Source organism: Lissotriton vulgaris, chromosome 3_1 (genome assembly GCF_964263255.1).
Source record: "Lissotriton vulgaris chromosome 3_1, aLisVul1.2, whole genome shotgun sequence".
Lineage (NCBI taxonomy): Eukaryota > Metazoa > Chordata > Amphibia > Caudata > Salamandridae > Lissotriton > Lissotriton vulgaris.
The window spans coordinates 1,807,882,254-1,807,906,983 of record NC_141689.1 but is presented as its reverse complement, the minus strand read 5'-3'; positions in this window follow the sequence as shown (position 1 = coordinate 1,807,906,983).

The window sequence follows — 24,730 nt, the reverse complement described above, 5'->3', positions numbered from 1 at the left end:
GCAGGCGGCTGTCTCTTTCCACCCCTGTTCACTGGCACTGAGTAGGTGCACCCTTGGCTGTGGGTCAGGGTGACGGCTGGTTTGTTGATACTTAAATGGGATCTGGCAGCAGGTCATAGCACGCATGACTGGAGTGGAGATGCAGGAAGGATAAACTCATTGTGTTCGGGGTAAGTGCCCTTAAACTTCTAAATATGTTAAATTAGTCCGAGTATTAGAGAGCGCCACAAGAAATGAACATTTTCTAAAATAGGTGATCACTTTTATGAACATGCTGAGTTCACTTTCACACAGCGCTCTGCATTCGTTTTATGCCACAACGAAAATCCAATGCAGCACGCTGTGTGAAAGAATCACATTTTTCTGTTTTATTTGGGAGGGGAGGGGGTGGGGAGGCACTCCGCTCACCACTGTTTTACAGCACAGTACTGCACGGTGCCTAAGCCTTGTGTTTGTCCTTCACTGTCTGCTGAAAGCCTGATCTCTAGCTGCCTAGAAACAAATATCTGTCTGGGTTATTTCCATTCGGTTTTGCTCTGAATAGTAAAATATAGTCGTCACTGGACCGCTAAATTATGACAAAGTCTCTGCATGTCGTGGGAATGTGTGTTTGAGCATATTTCGAATATTAAACTAAATAAAAGTGATTTCTACTTGGCTTCATTTTACGGAGTATTTGTACTACAAGTTGTCTGTGAGCTGTCTTCACAAGATATAAGAACCCCTCACTCCTTCCACTACTCACACTTTGCTGGACTCCATGTACTTTGTGGTGGAAGCAGATATCTTACTTGCTTCATCATTATATTGACTTGTATTGGGGTTGCATATTTCCTGCCTGTCTTAAATTGCTGTTTGGAGTGCCTATTTAGTGGAGTTTGTCAAGTTGGTGAGTTTGGGCAAACATGGGAGCAGCACACGAAAAGGAGCAGTTGGTGCAGCAGTGCTTTTGCACGTTCACCAGCTTGCACGCATTCAGAAGGCACACATGCTTGTTGGTTGTTCTGTCTGTACTGAATTGTGAGTGCGTAATCACACACAACATCATAGCCATCTTAGATCGTCGCATTTTAATAACATGAATCACTGAAATATAATTTGTGGTATTCCTTAGTTTCAGCACCTTAATTTAAATTACATTGCAGGGTACGTTGGTTGTCCTTCTTGGCACTGCAAAGGCTTGAGTTGTACTTTAGTTTGTATTTCTTAATGTATCCTTTTACTCGGGCCCTGCCTTCAGCTGCCACATCGGCACCTTCCTCTCCCTGCATGATGCATTGTGTGCTCCTGCTCACAGAACCTGCAAGAATAAAGTTTGATACCATTTGTACAGACGTGCCTGATGTGTATGCAGACGCCTGAAAAAATAAGCAATTCTGGGAAAAAAAGCCATTACTGATTAACCACGTTTGAATGCCTCGTTCAAAGGGTTAATGCGGCACCGATGTGCAACACTCGCACAAAAGGCTGATATTTCTGACAATGAAGATTTCAGACGAGCAGAAAGGTGGAGGGCATCTTTGTTGTTACTGTAAAGTAGAGAACACACTTTTATAGATTTCTTTGTTACTGATTGGGCAGAGTGGGTGGGTGCTATGTAGTTTGGGTTTAAAGCAAGCGCTTTAGCTAGCCTAAGACCTTGCAGCATGGCATCGCACTGTGTGTATTTCCCTGCGTAAACCCGCATTCCTGCCACTCCAGTCTGTTTCTGGTGTCCGCATGAGTGATAATTAAGGGATTTGGTTAAAAGTCTATCTTGTAACAACATAATGAGTTCTGTGTGTGTGCGAGCCATATGGGTGTCTTAGTGCCCATGGATGTAGGGCAAGCGTGAAGCTGCTCTAGTGTGTGTCAGACACCAGCTTATTGATAGAGAAGGGTTTCTGTGATAGATGTGTGCACCTTCTATTTGTTTATTTTAAATTGCAAACCCAACATTTGGTGCCACTGCTTATGGATTGGCTGCTATGCATTCTGTGCTTCGGTGGAATTTACTGAGCCCCGGCATCCACATAAGACTGTCTCTGCACGCCACTGGGCTGTGGTAGGGCTAGGCGTTGACTGTGAGGGCTTGTTTGGTGCTCCAAATAGTTTCTTGCTTTTGTTTAACCAGCCTTTCTTGGATTTGTTCTACATTGCCTTGTACATCGTTATTCGTGATATTGGGCATGTATTAAGAAGTGGGTACATATGAGGACTCATGTGAGTTGCTTTCATGAGTTGCTTTGTCTGACACTAGTATCTAGTGAGAAAGATTTAAGTGGGTACTTGGCCTCGCGTGGCTATTTTGTAGGATTAGGGGTGGCTGCTATTGACTGTAGGCATTTCCAACCAGTACAGAGGACAAAAGAGTGATCAGTCAGTTCAAACCGTGGACACAATACAAAATTGGTGACACTTATCCTGAACTTTTACGCCTCACTACTTTCAAATGTTACCAGCCGCCACTGATCTTTGGTAGAGCTAAAAGGGACTAAAAAATGAAAAACGGAATGCTATTTCTCCATGAGAACATACAATGAAGAAATACGCTAAACATTGGTTATTGTAAACATATCCAAATACCTCAGTAACTTGGTAATGAAGACAAACATTATTCTTTTCTATTAGTTTTTCTTATTATTACAGAAAGTGAATGGTCAGAAACAAAATATAAGTTATAATTTCATAATTTGGTTCACAATTACAGAATAGATTCACAATAATCACTACAGAACATTTACAAAAACATCAGAATTTAGGTATAGAGGAGTGAGAGAGAGAGAAAACATCAGTGAAACAACAATTCACTTACAGGATGAAAATACTAATGCACAGCGTGCAAATACTCTGAAAAGCTAACTCCACAGCCGTTAGAGTATAACAAAAGCAGCATCACCAGCCGATGATGTGCAAAGTCTCTAGGAGAGATCTCTCAGGTACAGCAGGATCTGTCAGATAGAGAATCAGGAATCAGCATGGCATGCAGCATAACACAAACGCAGGTCAGGTCACGAATCTTGTGAACGAGACGAGGAATACTTTCCCACAGGAATATTTATACTATGCTACTTCCTTTCTCTAGGTAAAATGTTGAACTCGCTCTCACCAGTAAGCCTCTATATTGGTTATTTGAGATGGTATGATCATCTACTGACAGTGACTTTTACTACTATTTCTCAACACTCTTTGTCTAAAAAATGTACAGCTTCCAGGAGAGGAAGAATGAAGAACCTAGATACATTTGTATACGAAATCTAGCAATTTCTCAAAGTCTTCACTACTTTCATGAAGAATAAATGCAGTTTCTTTTGTCGTTTATTTTCTACAGTTAGGAAGACAGAATAACATTCAGTTAGCATTGGTTTCATCATGTTGCCTAAGAAAATCAACTATTGTGCCTTGTGCACATTTTACTTATTGTTCACTCTTGTATTATATATTAGTAGTTCACACACATTTATTAAAAAGCATGCATGAGAGTGGATTTTATCAAGCAGATTTTATTTACAAAAATCCTGCTCCATCAGTTGCTAATGAGATGTTGCATTAGAGTTCAAGTTAGCAAGATCTTGACAGAATGAGGTACATGCACTTTCAACGGATGTCCCATCACAATGCTCTCACTTTGTTCCATGCTCACACAAGTCGCAGTAATAGGTTTAAGGCATCCAGGAAAAGCAGCAGCTATGAGATCAAGATTAGTTGAAAAATATACCACAGGTCTACGCGCAGTACCATGCATTTGAGCTAGCACTGACACTGCACAACTTTCGCACTCACTGCAAAACAGAGTAAAGCTTTTGCTGTAGTTGGGCATTCCCAAAGCTGGAGCTTTACAAAGACTCTCTCACAGTTCAGTAAAAGTATGCATGCATTCATCAGTCCAAGGTACTTGATCTGAAACATCTTTGTGGATAAGCCTTCGAAGCTTTGCTGTAAAAGAAAAGGCACTGGGAATCTATTGTCGTCAATAGCCAGCCATTCCCAAAAACATACAGTCTTCTTTTTGTTTACTCAGCAGATTCATTTTCAGAATCACAGGTATCCTGTTTTGCAACTCCTTTCTGGATCTTTATCAATGTGATGTCCTAGATATAGAACATCCCTCTTGCAGAACTACAATTTGATTGGTGACACTTTATGCCCATTCTCTGTCAAATGATTCAGTAGTGCAATGGTATCCTGTGTACTTGATGCTACCTGCAGGTTGTCAACGTACTAGACGAGGACAGAGTGATTAGGCATCTCTAATGACTCCAGATTCTTTTTGAAGATCTGGTTAAAGATTGAGGGGATTTCCATATACCCTTGAGGGACTCTACACCATGCCAAGACATGATTGCCAAACTGGAAAGTGAATATAAATTGGCTATCCTCATGCAGTGGAATAGAAAATAAGGTTTGACAGAAAACCATTCAACTTCGCATGGAATCTGGAAAAGAATCACAGCTGAATTTGGTACAACAGGATAGCATGGAACCACAATCAGGTTAATGCGACGCAAGTCCTGGACAATCCGATACTTTCAATTGAGTTTCTGCAAACCCATGATAGGAGAGTTACATGGACTTCCCATGAGTTCCTTTAGAATTCCCTACTGAATCAATGATTCAATTAGTGGTGTAATCCCTGAAATAATTTCTGGACTCAGGTTCTACCGAGGATAATGAGGAAATTCAACATTGGGCTTCTCAGTAATTCATACTGGGGCCACTCCTTTGATCAGACAAATGTCTTTTCCTGTACAATACCAAACTTCTGTGACACAGTATCTCTCCGTTCTAGGGGCAAATCATCACTTTTCAACAAAGGAATTAATCCTTCAGCTTCAGAACTTTGTTTAGCCAATTTAAAAACAATGTCTTCATCATTAGTATGGAATTCTATTCTCTTTGGTGTACAATAAATTGAGCAATTGAACTTGCACAGCAAGTCTCATTCCAACAAATTTACTGGACTTGAATCGCACACAACAAATTTATGCAAGTCTTCAAATGACCCCATTTGAACTGGTGAAGGTTTTGTTACCGGATTTCACATTAATCGATTTGAAACTCCTACAACTTGGGTTCTATCTCCCAAGAGGGGTAGGTTTGGAACTTCCGCTGATCTCACAGTGGAGCGGGTAGCACCAGCGTCAACAAGGGACTAGAGTAGACTCCCATTTACCTTGCCATCCACATAGGGACCACTCTTGTCTACCTCCAAGGGTACGCCAAGCTTGCATTCCTCCTCCCCCCATCAGGCACCCTCATTGTGACATGTATGAATATGTATCGTCAATCTGAATCAAAATATTTTTGGGCTACATTCTGATTTGAATCTGCTTGAGCATTTGTGGGAAATACTTTGTTTGAATTGTATTTTTGAGTTTGGCCATTTATTTGAGGATTTGGGGCTTCAGGCATATTTGGATTCTGATTTTGTTATCTCTGATTTTGCTGACCATGTTACCCCCTTGTTACTGTGCATTCCCAACCTGTTGACCCTGTCCATTCACCTGATTAAGAGGATGGCATCAACACTCACGCTTCCAATGCCCAAATCGGCTGCAAATGTGACATGTATTAGTCGTTTTCATTATTTCAATTGAAACACCTCTATCTTGTAGTTGCACACCCTGCTGCTGTCCACTGCCCACTCCTTGCATACCAGAACACTAATTGAAATCTGAATTAATTGCTCGGGATTTGTCTGACCTGATCTCGGACAGTCAATGTAGGAGCTGAACCACTTATCCTCGTAGGGACAGCAAAAGTATGTGTATTTTGTCCCCTACACCCAGATTGGTATAAAGGAAGCACATGACTTATTGTCAAAAGGACAGTCTGTTTATTTGTTTCAGGCTTTCCCACTGTCTCATTTACAAGCAGGAAAGGATTGTGCGAATTTGGGCTTATCTACATGGCAGGTGCAATTGGAGTGTTCCCACCATAGGGGTTTGCTTCACTCTAAGAATGTTCCACATTATAAGGCGATGGATGATTTAATAATAATTAATTTAAAAAGTTATTCCTCAATCTCATTCTGACTATCGTCAGTCTGTATCAGTGCATGTGAATCCTCAAGGTTTTTTTTCTTACACTTCTTCCTTTCTTTTTTCTCTGCAACTAACACAGGATACATATGAGTTCCCTCCGTTATGTCTGTTCTCCAAGCTTCCTGTTTGCATCTCAAATAGCCTCCACATATCAATTGTTGTTTCTTTTTCTGATGCACTAAGTGTTCCCATTCACTAAGGGCTTCGAATTGCATGGGTCTCAGAAGTGGTGTTAAATGTTCCATATTGTGGAAAGGCTAAAGATCTGTCTTTCTCAGTGTATTTCATCCAATTCTCAAGCCATGTGCATGTATGATATCCTCTCCATTGTGTCATGTATAAAGCTGGTGTGCCCTCGGGTGGTATCAGTACCCCTTCTCTCGTGAGCACAAGCACATCTCCTTGCATCAAACTCTTTACATTTTTCAAAATCTTCTTTTTTTCCTCAAATTTAATATTATCTTTTACTAATTATTTTGTTTTGTCAATTGCAATATTCACCTCCTTGTTTTAGGTTCAACCAACCAATACCAGCGCAACTCCTATATGATGTTGTCAACCTATCCCAGTGTGGCATTACAACAACAGACCAATACCAGCGCAGCACTCTGTGATGTCACCTCACTCCTAGCAACAACTATGCCTCCTTGACAATGCTCAGTGCGCATTCTCTTCTAAGCAATGTTCCCAAAAATGCAAACATTTTCACAAACTTCTGTCTGCTCCATTAAAAGAAAAGATAGGACCCACTCACTCATAAGGTTCAATAAATGCACTAATTTACTTATCTCTAACACCCACTACAAGTGAAGTCTTGACCAGCGCAACCTCACTCTAATAGTTACAATCATTCCCTGTGCACTGAGAACAATTGTAATGATCATGTTCCTTACTGTCCACGAAGTCTCACGCACAGCACGTTCAAAACCACAGTAGACCATTTTGCTCAGTATATGCCACACTGAGACCACCAGTAGGTGTATACCCTGGGTTCTTAGGCCACTTCGGACCCAAAAACAACTTCAACTTTACTGTACAAAGTGCTTCAAACATAACTTTAGACACTTCCCATGACCTCACACAAACATATTACCGCAATCTAAGCTTAAGCAATAGCCCTGCACAACTCTATTAATATACACCACACAGTTTCATTGCCTTCGTCGTACTCCTCCAATACTGCCACTTGGTCACCTTTGATAAACATAGAGCTTTGGATTTGGCCTCATGTTAGTTGAGGCCTCAATAGGGGTCTCAGTAGAAATCCCCCTTATATCTAGTAGTGAGCAGAGCTCGCAGAGTTGCACATTTTGGAATTCCACAGAGTTATCTAAAAACTCTGTGAAATTCAGCTGAGTTCCGCATGCAGTGGAATGCCGGTGCCACTGCCGCCACCCAGTCCTACATTGCAAGAAGGGATATACATTAGCAGAACTGAAATGGTACACAGAATGATGAAAGGAGCATGTTTAAAAGACACCACAAGTAACTTCCATCAAAGTTTTAATCTTCCAGGCTGGCCAATGCAATTGTTGAAGGACAGCTTTTAATAATCTCTCTAGTTGCTTCCATATTTTGATAATTATGGCTCCAACAGTAAACAATTTACACAAGATCGCACATTTTAGTGACATGCGTGATCTGCTGTGTCTCCTGGTTATATTGCACTCTGCACCCGAGTTACAGGTGTTGTGCTCTCGCCCCCCACTGACCAGCCTGGCTCCAGTCCAGACAACTCACCCAGTGTGGTAGCAGCAGGGGCAGCTTGCGAGGACACTGGTTTAATAATCTGTGCCTTTGGTCCCTCACCAGAGAATGGTCACCGGCAGTGCAGAGGCTGCCGAGGCCAAACTCGGGGAGCACAGAGGCAGGCTGGGGGCATGTCAAACGACACTGTGACAGTTGGCAGTCCTTTCCTTTATGCTCTCCTCCCCCCTTGTCATGTAGTTCCTACAAATCTATATAGGATCTGCGCGTTTCGACAACATAAACTAAGGGATTGGTGTCCAGACTGGTTCCAGCCATCCCCAAAGGATATGTTAGTCTGTGGAACCAGCTAGCTCACAGTTATGTTATGATATGTTATGTTATGTTACAGCGTTCTTTTATAGCGCACGGCTACTCGAAAAGAGTGTCCCGGCGCTTTCCACCTGCATCTCAGAATAAAAATAACACAACACAGCAAAAGAATGAGAAAAAGAACTGAAACTGAAGCAATAAGTGCCACCATAAGACCCACAACCTTACCAAGGAGCAAATAGTTTCTGACAACTGTCGAACATGACAACCCTGACCCCTCAGGGATCGTGGAAGCAGTACATTACTTTTTGCTCAGTCAATCATGCTCACTCGGTCTCAGAGAGATATAAAGAATAAACAGTGGGGACATTTTTCAATAAGCATTTATTGAACCAGCGTCATTCTAGTATAGAATACGTGTGCTGTAACAACCATTAGACAGGACAGATATATACAGTTATAAGCACCAACAGAGTAAATAAAAGGTAGAATTCTACCATGGTGCGGGAACAATTAATATATATCTCCAATCTCCCCCTCCTTGCCAAAATCCTTGGTAAGTATGTTCTTCTACAACTGACTCAGCACATGGACAGCATCAACCTTCTAGATCCCCACCAATCAGGATTCAGAAAAGGCTGTAGCACTCAGACCGCACAACTCACACCCCGTCAACAGAGGCGTCTCCCAAGGATCAGTGTTCTCCCCTCAACAGTTCAACATTTATATGGAACCCCTCACATCCCTACTCAAAAAAGCCAACATCACCTTCCACCCTTATGCAGATGACACTCAGATCTATCTGATAACCTCCTCCTTTGAAGATATTCAGAGACTAAATAACACTCTCAAAGAAGTCCTACATTGGCTATTCATAAACCACCTCAAACTTAACCAAGACAAAACCGAAATCCTCCTCATCTCCAACAAAGAAGAAACCCCCCAAATCATGGAATGTCTTAAAGCAATCGTTTCTCTCAACAGAAATCTCACTCCGGCCAACTCCATAAAATCATTAGGAATCACCCTTGACCCCACGCTTGACATGGGCAGACACATCAAGACCTCTATGAAGAGTCCCTTCCTCAATCTGAAGATTCTTAACAAAATAAAACCCTTCATCCCGCCCAAAGACCTCAAATAAGCCACCCAATCCCTGGTGATATCTAGACTCGACTATGGAAATGCTATCCTCACCGGTACAGCAAAATCCCACCTAGACCCCCTCAAAACACCTCTAAATGCAGCAGCCTGAATGGTCACCGGAGTCAGGAAATTTGAGCACATTGCAGCCGCACTCAAAGAACTAAAATGGCTCCCAGTTGAGATGCGTGCTAGCTTCAGAACTGCCTGCCTCATGCACAAAGCCCTCCCCACAGAGAAACCTGAATACCTGGCCTCCAAACTCAATAAAGCCGGCCATACAAGGAACCTCAGGAGCTCTAACTCCCTACTGCTCATCCCGATGAAAACACGCAAACAAAAAAACGCTGCACGATCCTTTACTGGAAACACACACAAAATCTGGAACTCCATCCCAGCAGCATTAGGACCATCCCGTCCTTTAAAAAATTTAAAAAACTCCTAAAAGACCTCTTCCTCAACTGTGCCTTCCCGAACAGTTACCTATCGCTGAAGGGCACATGCCTGCATTCCTCCGCACCATGACACTTTGTCACCAAAATCTACCTCCTTCAAGTGCCCCAACGCCCCTCCCACTTCCCCCTCCCAGAAAATGGTTCCACTCTAGACAACGTGCACTCTACGAGGTTCTCAGGACTTCCATGCCTCAATGTTGCACCACACGCCGGGACTTCCGAACCAACATGTATACCTAAGCCTTATTTTGGGATTCCTGCATTATAACTGTTGTAAAGCACTCCGATACCCTCGGGTCTGGCGAGCGCTATATAAAACTCCTTAATAAATAAATAATAAATATGCAGGCATAGAGATACATGGCAGTAATTATGAGTATTCCTAAGATGCAAACCCTAACTAGATGTACTATATGTATATAGGTGTAGAATCCAAGAATCCCCCTAGGAAAGAGCCAACCCCATTACCTGATGGGAGATAACGAAGGACCCCATCTTGATCTCGAGTTGGACACCCTCAAGGGATGTCAGGCCACTATGTGCTGGAGTGTCTGCAGGCAGGGACTTCAGTGTTTTGTTTCAGCATGGAAGTTCTTTTTCCCCTCTGGTTTGTTCAGTGGAGATGTGGTACTTATATACCCGAAAGGTACCCTCAGGGGTTCTACCTAGATGTGTCATGGTACTATGGGCTTGTCGGCCAAGGATCACAATAGTGGTGACTCTTGTACAGAGTTATCATGAAGAAGATGGTAATACTACTGTGAAACTAAGAATCCTCATGCATAATAATGAGGCTAGTTTTCGAAGAAAACCGCACAACATTTATTCGGTGCCTAACTAGGTAAAAGGTCAGCACCAGAGCATTTATGTAGAGCAAGGTAGCACAAATGTAGATAAAAGGCCGTGCAACTACCTAGGCCTATATTGGGGTACAATGGGGGTCATAACACCCTCCTCCAGATGTGTGTTAACTCACTCATCCTAATGGCCCCAGTATGGCCATCCTTTATCCACAGTTCCACACTCCACTCCTCTACCTGCCCCTCCTTTTCCATAGCTGCCTAACTTCTGCCTAAGATGGCTACGGGGAAGTTGGTGGTAGTAAGCAGTTCATACAATAGCCACCTCTTGGCTGCATGTTCCTTGTTGACAGATATCCCACCATGTAAAATCTAGAATAAAGTAGCACACGTGACTCTGCTTGATATCGAAAATGGTGGTGCAGTGACAGGAACATTTCAGCTTTAGAACAGCACCCCTTAATCATTCCGTGCCCCATTACAAAAATCTAAGCCAGTTTTGTATTTTGCAAAGATGTCAAAATAACAAACAAATATATCTCCAAGTTGCAAGGTCTCGAATGTTATATCTTCTCTAGGCTTGCTATATACATGGAATGCAATAACCTTGACTGCCACTTCAAACACATTTCATGTTGCGCACTGAACTTAGGCCATTTTGAAGCATGTGTTGAATGCAGCCATCCACACAGACTTTAAAACCAGCAGTGTTTGTGCTGTGTGCTTAGAACAGGTAGAAAGACTGCACAAACTCTGCTGAATGAATGCAAACACACCGACAGGCTGCATTTCTATATTGTGAAAGTGCAGCAGTCTCACCTCAAGTCTGACTCCACAAAAGACCACAGCTGCTTCTGCAGTGCACATGAAAAGAGGCCAGGAATCAATAAAGGAAGTTGCCCGATGTAACTCCAGTGGACGAAAAAGCCAACCTGTGAATAAAGTACCCCCGAACAACCCACACAAAACGGATGTTCAAAGGGGGACTTGGCGCCGGTAAAATCCATTATGTGGTGGTTGCCGGTTTTTGCTTAACTCCTCGCTCCAGTAAGAGTGCAGAACGGGTGAAACTCCGCAAACTCCACCGGCCGAGTGGAGTTTGCCGCCCACTCCTGTTTATACTTCATCGGACAGGAAACCATCTGACACGCTACCAGAATTTGTTGTAGCATTACTAGGTCCATCAAATTTTATAGATTTTTATTTTGACATTTTTGACTGCCAGATTCATACTACTCTCTCGGCCCTGTGATGAATCTTGCTTTAGTGCAGAGAGAGGTTGGATATAAAGGGGTCGCAACAGTCATCCAATGAGGACCAAGAATTGGATAACTAATCTATAAACTAGAAATCAGACTCATGTAAATTACCCTTAAAACAATTCTATAGAGATAAAAGATTATCACAGCAAGCCCAAATCTTTTGAAGAAACATAGGTGGGCAAAATCATACACACATGGGGGCTCATTAGGATGACGGGCGGACTTTGTCCGCCCGCCATCCTGTCGGAAAGTGGGACTGCCCGCCATTAGGGCGGGGGTCCCGTGGGGGGTATTAGGATGTGCCCGCCACAGTGGCAGGCACATCCTGCATTTTTAGCATTGTGGCGGGCGGTGCTCTCAGCACCGCCCACCACAATGCTAAAAATGCATTAAAGCATTTGCATAGACAAAGAGGCAGGCACCGCGCGCTGCCTGCTGCTTTGTCTATGCAAATAAAGGGGGGTACCTGTGGTACCCACCCGTGTGCACCCCCCACCACTCCTTCACTCTGGGGGCCCGCAGGGGGCCCCCAGAGTGAACACTGCATGCCTTTCCGTGGTGGCATCGCCGCCGCAGAAAGGCATCACAAAAAGCCCATTGTAATATGGCTGGCGGTGTCTTTCAGACACCGCCATCATATTAATCCTTTTCCGCCCCGGCCGCAAGGCGACCGGGGCGGAAAAGCGCCGGCGGTCTTTCCGTCCGCCGAGGTCCCCCCTGCCATACTAATATGGCAGGGGGGAATTTCAATGCGGATGTTGGGTGGATTGCCTCCGCAAGGCTGGCGGTAGCCACCGCCAACCTGGCGGGGGCAATCCACCCGACATCTTAATGGGCCCCTAAGAGTTCAGTTAAAGCTATACAGAAGAACAGCTTTAGTATTTGATGCTGTGATATCTCTCTATTATAATGTCCTCTAGTCATTGATCCCAAATTCGGAATGCACACTCAATTAAAGAGAGACGATCATGATAGCTGAGTCATTATGGTGATTTCGTTTAGTTTATCAGAATTTAAGGTAAAAAAGTGCATCAATAAATTAGATATAAAGACAATTTAGTAAGATTCCAATAAAGCATTGGAGTAGGATACTAATGCTCAACAGTTCAGGAAGTGACATGAAACATGCCAATTCAAGCAGTTTCTCAACAAGTAAAATATCACTCAAGGCACACAGCGTATGCTTCAGTTCGTAAAGGAAGCCAGGTGAGTCCGCTTCAGGCAAGTCAAGATTGCCAAGGAAAGTTGTACAAAGAATTTGTCACCATTAAGAGCGATAGCTCCAATCAGGCAGTAGGCGAAATAAAGTTCTGGGTGTGATACCGTCTGGAATCATCTTATCTTGTCAGACCACTCAGTCCATTGGTCAGTCCGTACAGGATGAGTTGTCAGGTGACATAAAGAAGACACAAAATGAGGAGAAATAGGTGGGGCAATTACTCAGTCCTTACGATATCTAGGCTGTGAATCGTTAGAACAATGCTTCTTTACAAAAAAAAGATAGGCGAGTTCAAGAGGACAGTTTATCAGGTAGCTGGGACAACACTCCAGGACCCACTACTGATACAGAAGGATTTTTTAGACTACTTTAAGACACTTTACACATCCAGGCTAGGACAGAACAACACTGGTCAAGAGTCGTACCTTTCAGAGATAGCACTGGTATACTTGGAGAAATATGTGCAAGATTTGTTAGCGGAGCCCATCACAGCGGACAGTATAAATGAAGCCATTACAGCCCTAAACCCATCCACAGCCCCTGGGTTGGATGGATTTACAGGTGAATTCTACAAAACCTATAAAGACCTTTTAATCCCTCGACTTCTAAATGTCTATGCTGAAGCTCTCAAAAAACAACAGCTTCCTCCTACCTTACGAGAGGCGGTTATTATCCTGCTCCCCAAACCAGGTAAGGACCTATTACACTGCAGTTCCTATAGACCCCTACCACTGTTAAACTTAGATTATAAAATCCTGGCCAAGGCACTAGCGTGCCGCCTCTTGATTCTTATGGAATTGGAAGAGTGTGATGCGCTGTCTGTAAACACGCTCATCCCGTCTCCAGATCCTCACTCCTGCTGCCTGTGGTCGTAGCTGCCTTGCAATGACATAGAAGGCCATCTTAGTGATCACACTGTTGCATTTTGGGACTGCTTATATGCACTGCAGCTGATTACCACCTGCTTTCAGTCAGTGTTAATTAAGACTCCTAAATACCGAATCTCATGAAATTCGGTATTACCGATTTTTCCTACATCTCTTTTCACGTTTTTACTGTTTTTTATTTCCCCATTCAGTATTTGGGTGTTTGGTAATTCCGAATCAGTAAATTCGAAATCGGTAATAAGGAATCGGTATTTACAGATTCCTTATTACCGATTCCTTCCCTACATCGTGTATGCCTATATACCGGTCGGTAACAATGAAATTTAATGATTTTCACCGTTCCCAACCGGTATTTGGGCCACCTACATATGGCCCTATGTTTTATAAAATATAGAAGGTCTCTTAGGCTTGAATAGGGGACCCCATACATCCAAGATCAGCAGAAGTGAATCACATCAGGATCTGCAAAAGCTCTTTCTCTCTGGGAATTGGATTTCCTCCAAGTGCCTGAAATCATGCCTACAGTGCAATATTAAAGGTGCCAGAAACTTGGATAGATGTAGCTGTCTGCATGTTATGTCTAAAACGTGAGCCGATCAGCCTGAACAACAGCTACATTGTTATGCTGACCGTGGAGGCTTTAGCACTCACTGTGAAGACTAGGGTCATGATGTAAGTCTAGGGATGTTGAAAACAAGCCATTCTCATGTGAAGACATTCCCGAAGCCTAACTTACAACAACAGTTATATACAGTGTTGTGTGCATAAGGATAAAATGGCGTTTAAACTTCTAATAAGCTTATGCTAATATAGCAATGTACGCATACAAGGCCCTGCCCTCACTACACCACCTTCGCAACTCCCTTGCCACCTTCTTCCATCGCAAGATCACAGACATCCATGACAGCTTCATCATCTCGTCCACCCCGACAGCCACTGAGACCTCCATCCCCACGACCACCACCAGCACCGAACCCCTGCTCTCCTGGACCAACATAAACGACAGCAACACCATAAAAATCATGAGCATCAGGGCCCTTCTGGACAACCGCGAGACTGCAGCCCTTATCCTCCTAGACCTGTCAGCTGCCTTCGACACTGTCTGCCACTGCACCCTACGCACACTCCTCCACGACGCTGGAATCCGGGACAAGGCGCTGGACTGGACCACCTCCTTCTTCTCCGACAGAACCCAGAGCGTCCGCCTCCCCTGTTCTGCTCCGAAGCCACCGAGATCATCTGCGGCGTACCCCAGGGCTCATCCCTCAGCCAGACACTGTTTAACATCTACATGGCACCGCTCGCCCATGTTGCCTGACTACATGACCTCAACATCATCTCATATCCGGCGACACCCAGCTGATCCTCTACCTCACCAAGGACAGCCCAAACCAACCTCCATGAAGGAATGAAAGCCGTCGTAGAGTGGATGAAGAACAGCCGCCTGAAGCTAAGCTCTGACAAGACAGAAGCCCTCATCCTCGCCTCCACCCCCTCAGCCTGGGACGACTCCTGGTGGCCAACCACATTGGAAACAGCACCGACACTAACCAACCACGCACGCAACCTGGGGTTCATCCTCAACTCCTCCCTCTCCATGACAAAGCAGGTCAACGCCATCTCATCCTCCTGCTTCAACACCCTCTGCATGCTCCCCAAGATCTACAGATGGATCCCCACCGGAACAAGTACAACGGTCACCCAGGCCCTTGTCAGCAACAGGTTGGATTACGGAAACACCCTCTATGCAGGAGGCCCGGCCAAACTCCTGAAAAGTCTACAATGCATTCAGAACGACTCCGCACGCCTGATCCTCGACATCCCTCGCGGCAGCCACATCACACCCCACCTGAAAGACCTGCACTGGCATCCTGCCAACAAGAGGGTCACCTTCAAGCCCCTTACCCACGCACACAAGGCACTCCACAATACCGGACCAGCATACCTCAACAGACGTCTCACCTTCTACACCCCCAACCGATAACTCCGATCCCCCGCTTCCGAAGAGCGACCTCCGACACCAGATCCTTCTCCCACCTCGCTGCCAAGACCTGGAACACTCTCCCCATCCTCCTACGGCAGACCCAAGACCTACTTACCTTCAGAAGACTACTCAATACCTGGCTATTCGAGCAGTAGCTAACACTGCCCCCCCCCCAACTCCCCCCCCAACACCTTGAGCCCCTCACGGCTAAGTAGTGCGCTCTACAAATACTGTGATTTATTGATTGATTGATTAATGAATGAGGCGTTAACGCCTCATCGACCAGTTCTGTGGCATAGCGTTCTTGAAGGTAATGGCCTTAATCAGCAAGAAGAAAACTGTTACAAATCCAATCCATAGGAACATAAACACCAAAGAAAGTGTTATCCAAACATATATCGAAGGAGGGACCAGATAAGTGGATTTCAGCCATGGAAAGAAAAAATCAAGCCTTTGTAGGTGGAGTGTCTAAAACAGAGGAATTGTCAAAAGAGTTAGAAGAAACATAATCTAATCCCATGTAATAACCAGAAGACGTTCGCTAAAAAACTGGTGCCACAGGTACAGGTAGAGAACCGGTAAAATCCAACAGAGGTGTATTTGTAAAATGACATCAGCTTCAGAAGACGCAGCTGGGGGGAAACAGCTTTGGTTGTGGTCACAAGCTTCATAGGAATTTCCTGTATGGTAGCGAGAGGTGTTAGGGAACTACCAAGGACTCCTTGTGGCCTACTGTTTTGAATATGCCACATGATGTAACTTGATGTGGTCCAAGGAGACAAAATGATTCTCTTTAGAACCAGCAGGTGGTGGCAGAATTACGGTTCTTCTATCTTGAATACCAACCAAGGACTGGCACTAGTGCACAATAAGATAGGCTAAACTCCTTTTTTACAGCAACTTTTTCACGAAGGAGAGCCCCAATCTTTGGAATCCAGCCAGAAGGTTCTGCTTTCTCCTTAATCCTGGCAGAGGCAGACATCTTCAACTGTTTGTTGGATTGCTTATCAAGGAAGTTTTGTAGATCCTGTAAGACAGACAACAATCATTTACGTCAAAGGCGTGGCTACTACCACAATGTCTGTACCGTCAAGGTCCAGAACGTACATTTTGACGCCTAAAGGACATCGTATGCGGTCCCGCCACCCAGAGCTCTTTTAGGGAGACTGTTAAGTGCTCGCTGTACCCCATATAGATGGTGGATCCAACTATGCCCTTTGCCTAATACTCAAGCTGTTAAGGACTGCTTTTAGTCACAGTTCATCCTCTCCACACCAGAATTGCCCTCAGTCTGATACAGAGAAGAATAATGCACCTCTACACCCAGTGAAGCCATAGTAGCATCCCTGTTAGCTTTGGAGGCAAAAGCAGGGCCTTGGTCCAAGTGGAATGTAGTGCATGTATATGTTCCAATAAAGTCTTGCAAATCTTTAATAACAGTGTAATCATCAGCAAACCCCTGTGGCCAAACCCAGAGGATCCTTGAGCAAGAATAAACTGCAACTAGGATAAATTTAAATGTAGTGTCCAAAATAAGAGGACCACAATGGTCCATATAAATTCAGCCCAAAGGTTTGTTAGAAATCAACAGGTATTTCTGAGGTGGGCGAGCCACGATGGAAATTTTAATGTGCTGACAAATATCACAACAAAGGACATATTTCAAGGCATATTGATATGAGCCATGCCACATATAAAGTTTCTGTAGCAACGAAATTGTGCCCGCCACACCTGCATGTGCAGAAGCAACAACTTCATGTGCATCAATCACTAAAACTAGTCTGAGGTTCTGGTTGGGAATAAAACTATTACCAATCCCTTGAATCATTACAAAGGGAACATTTTGTACACTTAAACGATGCATGTTTTTAGCAGGAAAGTCCTTAGATAAAGGGGTACCATATCTGTTAGCATTAATGGCAGCCAATATGTCATTATCTATTCTCGTTTAAGAACAAGAAACTGCAGCAACTGTTGCAGTCATAACCACATATCTGGCCTCTTTATAAGCCTGAGAATTCCCTACAACATGTGTTCACACATGCTGATGACTCAGCCAGAGACGGTTCAAGGCATGGGCAAAGTGGGCTCTGGCCCGGGGCCCTAGCCTTTCAGGGGCCCCCTAATAGAGCCAGCTACATTCTGCAGAGTCTTGCTCTGATGTCTTTGAATATTTCTTAAACAGATTCTTTTAAGTACCATTTTCCTTTCATCAATATTTAATGTGGGTGATGTGTGTGTCTGTTACAGACATTTTGCCAAGAAATGTTGCGTTTACGTTTCATGCAACATCCATAAAAAATATTCCTTTAGATCAAAACAGGACCTTACATAGGTAAAATGGGAGGGCGCAACAGTAATTATCTGCAGTAATATTAGTGAACTGCTGCTCTTACACTATTGAAAACACACCTCACTATCCCTGAATATTAGATGTACAAAACATAAAAAATTTGGACGAGAGTGCCTGTAAGACCTGAAATTAGACCAATAATTCAAAGCTGTTCTCAACAGGGCCCCCACAATATGTTTGGCCCAGGGCCTCCTAAATTCTTAAGATGTCCCTGGACTCAGTATATGAATAACGTGAGCCTGAGGCAAACTGTCCTAAAGGTCTGACCTTTTACCCAAAGCATTTTATGTTTGATTGAGTTGCTTTTAGAAATTTGTAATCCATTTTGGCGCCAATAATGTAGATTATCATTAAAGGACTGGAAATAGTACTACAAATCAAACACTATAAGTGTGGGGAATTCAGGAATCAAATGTTCTAGTGCAAGAAGTAAAGCTTTCAGTTCAGCCAACCGTGCATTGCTGTCCCCTAAGGACTGGGTGTGAGTTTTATGTGGTTGGAATTTACCTTCCACAATCACACCAAGAGCAGTAGGACACGCCGCAGAATATTGTTACTTTGTGCCTATAGCAGGCGGGCTGAACCATCAGTATAAATGACATTTATACTGATTTATACTGATCACGAGGTAAAACATTTCTGCGCATGAAATAAAAATGCTCATATTGTATAAATGATTGTCTTTAAAGATTGGTCAAAGACAAAGTCTACATCAACAGCTGATAAGAATGTTTCACACTGTATCCATTGAGGATGGAGGGCTTTATCATTAGAAATGCTAGCTTTTGTGACAGCCTCTAAGGTTGGCATGGGAGTAACACTAACATCAATAAATTGTTTCACTTGTGCAAATGGCTACACCCTAAGAATAGCCATCTACACAGCAGTCAGTATTTTTTCAGTGGATGCAAAACACATTTCCACACAGGAATATAAATGCGATTTATATGCAATTGACAATGTCTTACCTTTATTTAAAGGTGATTTAGATAAAACCAATAGTACCCACAATAACACAGATGACTAAGTTAGTGATATTTACATGTGTATGTAAGGGGTGGTTGCTAGTAAGTCAGATTGTAAAGATCTGAGTGTGTCTATATGTTCTGATGTCCAATGTGAACAGGAAAAATCAGGATGAATTAATTCATAGAGACATTTGATGAGTTGTGCATAATAAGGTATGCCAGTTCTGACAAATTTAAGGAAACCTAACAAGGATTGCAGTTTCTTCAGAGTGTTTGGAGGTTGCAACTGAGCCCACTCTTCTTAGAAGTGTGGTGCAAGGCTTTTCCCATCATGTCCTAAGAAAAATGAAGGTTGAACTTGTAGCAAGTTTGAGTAAATCCCAATATGATGTGATCCACTCTGGCTAAGTGTATGGTAAGTTCATCATCCAACAAGTAGATATCATCTAAATAGGACAATGTGTTACTTTCAATATCATATACAATTGACACTATAAGGGACTGTTCTTATAGCCCATAGGCAAATGGAAAAAACAACGCTGAAAGACGAGGCCTGAAAACGTAGTCCAATCTCTGCTTTCAGGTACTAGATTTTTGCAGAAAAAAACATTGGAAATATATAAGGTTGTTTTGTATTTTTTACAGACTATATTATTGTAAAGTACCGCACTGTGTGTTTTGTATCGCAAAAGAGCATGTATAACTGTTTAAATGTCTGTAGTCCAAGACTATGCAATATAAATGATCAGGTTCAATTACACCCTGGTCTCCAACTGGGGGAGTGTTTCTGTAACGGTTGACTTAGTATCCTGTTTTATGGGGTATTAATGTTCAACTTGTGGGCTGGACCTTATAGGTATTACGTGATAAGGAGAGTCCTTATCCCAGCCAAAATGATTGTGGTATATAGCCGGGACTTGTACAAGACCCCATTCTGCTGCATAGACTTGTTTGACCTCATCACAGACAAGCACAGAAAACAAAGGAATTATTACAACTACACTTGTGGGTATGTTTGGACAAACTGCTGGGGCCAATTGACCTCCGTTAAAATGATGACAATGTCATATTATACCAGAATATTACTCTAATGGTGCGCTGTTCGTCATACTCAATTTGCACATCTTAATGATATAATCTGCCTGGAGGCCCATAGGAATGAGTGAGAATTACCGATTCAGTAAATACTGAATCGGTAATAGGGGGTAGACTTACAAGGGTGGCAGGGTGTCACATTGACACCCTGTTGCACCCCTGTATACTGCATGGGTGCACATGTGGCACACATACATGTCCTAAGGGCATGTATGTCTGCCACATGGCACAGTTGAAAAAAGCACAAAATTTCCTTTTTTAAGGTTTTCGATATTTACCACCAACTTGTAGTTGGTGGTAAATAATGAATCCTTAAATGACAAATGCACTCTTTTGAGTGCTCCTTACATTAGGGATTCAGTAAATTACCGAATCGGTATTTAGGAATTCGATAATTTACTGATTCCTTAAATTACCGATTCAGTAAATTACTGAATCCTTCAATTTGGTCTCCTACATCTGAAAAGCCTAATACCGGTCGGTAACAGCCGAAATTCGGTAATTTCGGCTGTTACCGACTGGTATTAGGCTACCTACATCTGGCCCTAAGTTTCCTTACCAGATCAGTACCTATGGGCCCAAATCCGACTAGCTCACTGTGCCTCGTCTGCACTCCTGACCTTCCCAGAGTGAAAGGTGAATTGGCAACCTAGAACACAACACTTTAGTCCCCAAGGGAACTGTGGAAAAAGATTATCACCTTTCGTTTCTCACTCATGAATGTCCATAATAAACTAAAGAAAGGCACTAGGAATGTTTAGACTATTTATTGAAACTACCGTTGTCTATTATGAAGCAGTTCTGCTGCGATTAGAAAACATATACAACTAAGCAAAATAATTAACATTATGAACAAGCTGTATACAATATAAAGCCCTACCATGGGAAATGATATATCTATCTAAGCCTATCCTCACTGTGTGAGCACAGGGATATATATATGATCTCTGGGATTAGCACTGGACCTCATACATGGTATTTGTAGTTAGTGGGTCCAAATCATAGAAGTAAACTCAGTTTACGCAAGGCTGGTGCGTTCGTTCCAGGACCTTTCCCCTCTATAAGAATTCTCATCTCTGTTTTCCAAAGGGCAAATCTCATTTTGTATGATAGGAAGTGCAATGTTGGAAAACAGCAGCTGTGCCTCTGTGTTGTGTCTAAATGTTGGGAGCTGTGCTGCCTGAGCACAGAAAAACAAGGCACCATGTTGGTCTACCTTGTATGAAATGTTCATTCTGAATCCAAAGAAAAAGAACTGAATGACAATAACACGTGCAGCGTATTTCTAAAATAATATCCTGGCACAAAATAATTTGTTATGTGTTATCAAGCAAAGCAAAAGCAGACTAAAACATGGAGTTAGGCTAAAATAAGGGAGAACTAAGGGGCATATCATCAAGGGCTGACGATATAATTATCGCCGCTTTAGCGTCCGTTTCCAGGTGAAAATCTGCGATAATTATATTACATTTTTTGCAAGGACACACTAGTGGATGTTTCCTTGATTCAGCTCCGTTTTGTTAACGCCTCACTTTGTATCTCTAATGAGATGCAAAGGAGGCGTGCCTGACAAAACACCATGGGAAAATATCGCTATCCCAGCTTCGTGATATCATCAACGAGGGGTAGCGATATTTTAAATTCCGTTAACTACGCCTTAATGCAGGAATTTCACGTCTGTTAAATTCCTGACTAAGGCATAGCTAACATGGGAGGTGGATTATGGGGATACGGCCACAGGGTCGTATCACCAAGGCAATCTCAGTTTTGGGTGCAACATCGCTGGTATTCCAGCAATATTGACCCATTTCCCAGGATATCGCTGGAACATTATCGCCCTGGAGTAGCGCGTTGTTGATAGCGTGCTAACCGGACAATAAATTCCAGCGATAAATGGCAATAAATATAAAAGTGCTTAGCGCGATTTGCAATATTTATCGCCGTCTGTTGCCGATATGCCCCTATCGTGGGCAAAAAACGGGGCTTACTACAGAGCAGCAGGCCACTTGAAACTGATCTCAACAAACATCTGAGATGTTTTGTTTTCCAGAGTACTGTTAAACTATTCAACTTTCCAGAGGACTGTCTTTATACACTCCCAACTCAGAGCAGTATGCTGAACCAGGGGAAAAAACCTTGGAGTAGTCTGTTGGCTACAGTGATGGCATCAGTTCGGGCATAGAGGTACACTGAAATCAATTCTGAGAACATGGACACTAAAACCAGTACATATGTAAAATAATAGCATCAGGCCATTTGGATAAAGTAAATGTGCACATGAAAAAAGGAGGAGGTGCATGCGCAATAGGGTTGTTTTGGCACAGGTCTGCAACATTGTAGGCTTGGAATGTGGTACAGGTGTGACAATACTGTTGGGTAATCAAGGGGAAATTAGTCCAAACCATTAAGTATCTACGGCACAAATCATTCCATCTCTTCCTATGTGAGCAGCATTGTGATATAGGCAGGTTGGGAGCTATACCATAATGCACTCACTTTTCCAGTTTGTGTTGCCACAATTTATTGTTTTTTTTTTGCGACAGTCATACTTAACCCAAGTGTTCTTTTCATTGTCCAGGGCACGGTCTTGCAGTTCAGAAAGCTATTTCATGGTGAGCTTGAGGAGCTCTGCAATCAGAAACACATACAAAGTTACATTGGAGATAGGAGAGGAAGGAGTCGTTTTGGCAGTTTAATTAGTGAATGGGTTAATTGTGGACACTGCGTACTGGGGGGGCAAACAAAGTAATGGAAGAGCATCTAGCAAACTCTTGACATAGAACCCATTCTTTATGGGGACCCATTAATGGACTGGTCAGTGGAGCAAGCTCTAAAAGTGAAAGCAAAGCATTCATTTATAGATCGGTACCAAGGGGTGTTTATTGGTGAACATGTTGTGCACTGTAACAAAAACAAAAAGGTGTCTAGAGTGAGCTAGTTTGAGCTCAGAGTAATGAGGGAGATAGACCTTCAGATGGCACCAAACTATAAACATGTAAGGATGAGCATTCTAATCTTTCCTTCCTCGTCTCTGATGTGAAACAGCTGCCCAAAATGTCAAAGATGGGCACTTCCTTTGGACAGTGTCAGCATGAGCAAGAAAACATGATGGAAGCAAGTTACAATTCCACTAATGTAGATATACATTTTTCTACTCTTTCACACACCATTTTAATGAGCAACAAAGGAGGAAACTTAACAGACCTTCTCAGAATCCAGTCCGACAGCAATGGACTAATGTCAGAAATGCGGTTTCCAGTTGGCAGTGGTTGGCTCCCTAGCCAAGTAGGGACCCTCATTCTAGTAAGGATCAGTTACACACTAAGAATAACCCGTGCTCACCCCCTTGGTAGCTTGGCAAGAGCAGTCAGGCATATCCCCTTAGGCCATTTGTAAAGTATTTGCACATACACATACACACATACACACACGCACACGCACACACACACACTCACACAGTAAAACTGTGGAAACACCAAAAAAGTAACATAAGACCAAAATAACAAAAATCTAACATACATAAGTCAAGATTTGAATTTGTAAAGTTTAAGTATAATATAGCTCTTAGCAAACAATAGTTCCAACAGGGATATCTGGTCGTGCTTGAGGTCAACAACTCCACAAATTCAGTCTGACCTCGATGGACTGAGGGCCAGCGTCGGAAGTCATGCAGACCCCAGTACCGTACCTTGTAGGTGTCGGAAACCAAAGATGGTGCAAGACGTAGGGGATGTGATGCATCAAGAAAACAAGTGCAGCATCAGTTTCTTATTTCTAAGCAGGTCATTGGCACATCAGCACTCGAGGACAGCGCATTCCACTAAGGAAGTGGGCATCACTGAAGCAAGTGAGGTGTTGGTTCCTGGCGGCGGTGCAGAGTCATGGAGTCGCTGACACCCAGAGACATTGCTAGGCACTGGGGAGGTTATCCTGCGGTTCTTGATGTCACCCTTGGTCAAGCCGCAATACGTTGGTTTTGCATTGTCGTGGTCGAACCACTGGGACACAGTTGTGGTGTTGGAGCAGTGCATTATGGTTGTCAGTGGCGCTGTACCCAGGACTCCCACAGTGGCGGTTCTTCGGAGGCGCTGCATTGTCACCGGAGCTTGCATTGTAAATCGCTTCATTGATCGGGGATCACTACTTCATTGCAGGCAGTGGCACACCATCAAATGTGCAGAAAGGCACCAGTTCTGATGTTGCTTGGTGTCTGTTTCTTCCTGTAGCACTGGAACTCACTTCCAAGGGCCAGGAACTGGATTCGGCACCATTTGGCAAGTAGGTCTCTAAGAAGAGGAGCCCATGTGCTACAGGTGATGTCTTTCATTGCCCTGAGACTTCCTCAGGCGGCAAGCTCAACTCAAGCCCTTGGAGAAACTTTAGAAAGCTGGATGTAGAGAGCAAAGTCCAGTCCTTTCACTTCCAGGACAGAAGCAGCACGACAACATAGCAAAGCAATCACCAACGTGGCAGTCCCTTCAGGCAGCACAAGAGATCTTCTTCCTAGCAGAATGTCCTCAGT